This window comes from Arachis duranensis, chromosome 1, assembly GCF_000817695.3.
Source record: "Arachis duranensis cultivar V14167 chromosome 1, aradu.V14167.gnm2.J7QH, whole genome shotgun sequence".
Classification (NCBI taxonomy): domain Eukaryota; kingdom Viridiplantae; phylum Streptophyta; class Magnoliopsida; order Fabales; family Fabaceae; genus Arachis; species Arachis duranensis.
Window position 1 is genome coordinate 26716292 of NC_029772.3, and position 4472 is coordinate 26720763.

The following is a 4472-nucleotide window of genomic DNA, read 5'->3' on the forward strand; positions in this document are numbered from 1 at the left end:
TTAGTAAACATGAGCCTTTAGTTAGTTTTCTAGAGAGAAAAGCTCCCTCTTCTCTCTAGAATTAGGTTAAATTCTTCTAGATCTAAGTGTAATTTCTTGATTTCATCTTGTTTCCTTCACAATTCCTTATTCTAGTACCTTAATTCCTTATTCTAGTACCTTAATTCATCTTGTTTCTCTTCATTCACTTTGCTTGCCATTTATTTTCTTGGAAAAATATACAATCAAATCCCTTGCATCTTCATAGCCAATAATCATTCACTTCATTGCAATTCTTTGTGAGACGACTCGGAGTTTAAATACTTCAGTTAATTCTTATTTGGGGTTTGTTACTTGTGACAAAACCAATTTAAATTTGATGTAAGAGTTGTTTGTTGGTTTGGAGCTATGCTTACAACGAAGTAATTCTTTTCTATAAGAAGTAATTCGTGCTTGGCGAATTTACAGAGGCTGTGGGGCCCAATCTGAACCAACTTTGGTGCCAAAAGGCTTAAGTGGACCAAGGGATGAGGGAATTTTGACATTCATTCACACTTTTAGATATTTTTAGTTAGTTTTGGAAGTTACATTTTTAGAGAGAGAAACTCTAGCTTCTCTCTAGGTTTTTGCTTCTCAATTCGGAATTCTCTTGGATCCATTGGTAAGATCTATTGTCAATTCAATTCTACATTGCTTCAAGTTGTAGATCTAATTCTTCTACTTTCAATTTAGTGTTCATGTTGCTCAATTTACTTTGGATCTTAGATTTGGATCTTGTTACTTTGATTTCCATTAATGCATTGAGGAATTTTATGTACATTGTTGTCAATTGTTTGATTGTTGTTAATCTCTTGTAGTGGATATCCTTGATTTGAAGTTTCTTCTCAATTTTACAATGCCCTTCACTCTTGCTCTCCAAGTGTTTGAGAAAATGTCAACTTTAGCTATGGAGTAAACCTTTCATTCTTGGCTTGGGGGTTGAGATATTGGAGACACTTGAATTATCAATGTCCTTTGTTGATTATCAATTAGAAATTGCTAATTGATTTACATGTCACTAAAGCTAGACTTCCCTAGGGTTTGACTAGGACTTGTGAATTCAAATTGATTACTCTCACTTGACTTTCCTTCACGATCTTAATTCAATTGGTTAGTTGTCTTGGAAAAGAAACTCTCCATAATTGGATCTCCTCTGAGCCTTGGAAAAGGCATGAGGAGATCATGCGAGAAATGCTCTCATGTTGGATCAAATTGGGGTTTGGGCGGATATAGTGACATGTAATCCTCCCAACACTTTGATTTGGAAATACATGTGGTATAATCAGTGACCATACTTCATCTCTTCCCATGAGCAATTAAATCAAGGAATTGGGCAATTGTTCAAGCTTAGAGAGATTGGGTTGCCAAGGAATTGGGATCCAATCATCTAAGATTGCCAAGGAGATCAATGAATGCATTGATTGAGGAAGAGATGAGAATGAACTTGATCCAGAAAATGTGATGAGCGGATAATTTATACGCTTTTTGGCATTGTTTTTAGGTAGTTTTTAGTAGGATCTAGCTACTTTTAGGGATATTTTTATTAGTTTTTATGCAAAATTTACATTTCTAGACTTTACTATGAGTTTGTGTGCTTTTCTGTGATTTCAGGAATTTTCTGGCTGAAATTGAGGGACCTGAGCAAAAATCTGATAGGAGATTGAAAAAGGACTACAGATGCTGTTGGATTCTTACCTCCCTGCACTCGAAATAGATTTTCTGGAGCTACAGAATTCCAAATGGCGCACTCTTAACTGTGTTGGAAAGTAGACATCCAGGGCTTTCCAGCAATATATAATAGTCTATACTTTATTCGAGTTTAGATGACACAAACTAGCGTTCAACGCCAGTTTCATGCTGCATTCTAGAGTAAAACGCCAGAAACACGTCACAAACCAGAGTTAAACGCCAAAAACACGTTACAACTTGGCGTTTAACCCCAATAAAAGCCTCTGCATGTGTAAAGCTCAAGCTCAACCCAAGCACACACCAAAGTGGGCCCCAGAAGCGGATTTCTGCACTAAGACTTATTTCTGTAAACCCTAGTAACTAGTCTAGTACATAAATAGGACTTTTTACTATTGTATTTTAATCTTTGGATGAGCTTTTGGAACATCTTTGATTATTGTTTGTCCTTAGACATTGGGGGCTGGCCTCACGGCCATGCCTACCTTATTTTCACTTATGTATCTTCAACGGTGGAGTTTCTACACACCATAGATTAAGGTGTGGAGCTCTGCTGTTCCTCGAGTATTAATGCAAGTACTACTGTTTTCTATTCAATTCATGCTTATTCTTATTCTAAGATATTCATTCGCACTTCAATCTGATGAATGTGATGATCCGTGACACTCATCACCATTCTCACTTATGAACGCGTGCCTGACAAACACTTTCGTTCTACTTGCGAAAGCTAGAGTATATATCTCTTGGATTCCTGACCCACGACGCATGGTTGCCTCGCCTGACAACCGAGCCTCCTATTCCGTGAGATCAGAGTCTTCGTGGCATAAGCTAGAATCCATTGGCAGCATTCTTGAGATCCGGAAAGTCTAAGCCTTGTCTGTGGTATTTCGAGAAGGATCTGGGATGGGATGACTGTGACGAGCTTCAAACTCGTGAGTGTTGGGCGTGGTGACAGACGCAAAAGGATCAATGGATCCTATTCTGACATGATCGAGAACCGAAAGATGATTAGTCGTGCTGTGACAGCGCATTTAGACCATTTTCACTGAGAATATGGGAAGTAGCCATTGACAACGGTGACGCCCTACATACAGCTTGCCATAGAAAGGAGTAAGAATGATTGGATGAAAGCAGTAGGAAAGCAGAGATTCAGAAGGAATACAGTATCTTCACGCGCTTATCTGAAATTCCCGCCAACGAATTACATAAGTATCTCTATCTTTATTTTATGCTTTATTTATCTTTATATTTGATGAGCGGATAATTTATACGCTTTTTGGCATTGTTTTTAGATAATTTTTAGTATAATCTAGCTATTTTTAGGGATGTTTTCATTAGTTTTTATGCTAAATTCTACTTTCTGGACTTTACTATGAGTTTGTGTGTTTTTCTGTGATTTCATGTAATTTCTGGCTGAAATTGAGGGACTTGAGCAAAACTTTGATAGAAGGCTAACAAAGGACTGCTGATGCTATTGGATTCTGACCTCCCTGCACTCGAAATGGATTTTCTGGAGCTACAGAACTTCAAATGGCGCGCTCTCAATGGCATTAGAAAGTAGACATCCAGAGCTTTCCAGCAATATATAATAATTTATACTTTATTTGTGATTAGACGATGTAAACTTGCGCTCAATGCCAATTCCATGCTGCATTCTGGAGTCAAACGCCAGAAACACGTCACGAACCAGAGTTGAACGCCAAAAACACATTACAACTTGGCGTTCAACTCCAAAAAAAGCCTCTGCACGTGTAAAGCTCGAGCTCAGCCCAAGCACACACCAAGTGGGCCCCAGAAGTGAATTTCTGCATCAATTACTTACTTCTGTAAACCTTAGTAACTAGTCTAGCATAAATAGAACATTTTACTGTTGTATTCAGTGTCTTTTGACCACGTTATATCTTTGGTCTCAGTTTTATCCCATTATTCATCTTAGGAGACTATTGATCACGTTTTGGGGGCTGGCCATTCGGCCATGCCTGAACCTTCATCACTTATGTATTTTCGACGGTGGAGTTTCTACACACTATAGATTAAGGGTGTGGAGCTCTGCTGTACCTCGAGTTTTAACGCAATTACTACTATCTTTTATTCAAATTCAATCTTATTTCTATTCTAAGATACTACTCATACTTCAACCTGATGGATGTGATGATCTGTGATACTCATCATTATCCGTCCCTATGAACGCGTGCCTAACAACCACTTCCGTTCTACAAGTGAAAGCTAGAGTGTGTATCTCTTGGTTTCCTGATGCACGACGCATGGTTGCCTTCGCCTGACAACCGAGCCTTCCATTCCGTGAGATTAGACTCTTCGTGGTATCAGCTAGAATTGATGGCGGCATTCATGAGAATCTGGAAAGTCTAAACCTTGTCTGTGGTATTCCGAGTAGGATTCCGGGATTGAATGACTGTGACGAGCTTCAAACTCGCGATTGTTGGGCGTGATGACAAATGCAAAAGAATCAAGGGATTCTATTCCAGCATGATCGAGAACCGACAGATGATTAGCCGTGCCGTGACAGAGCATTTGGACCTTTTTCACTGAGAGGATGGGATGTAGCCATTGACAACGGTGATGCCCTACATACAGCTTGCCATGGAAAAGAGTAAGAAGGATTGGATGAAGGTAGTAGGAAAGCAAAGATTTAGAAGGAGCACAGCACCTTCATACGCCTATCTGAAATTCCCATCGATGATCTACATAAGTATTTCTATCTTTATTTTCTATTTATTTATTATTATTATTCGAAAACTCCATAACCA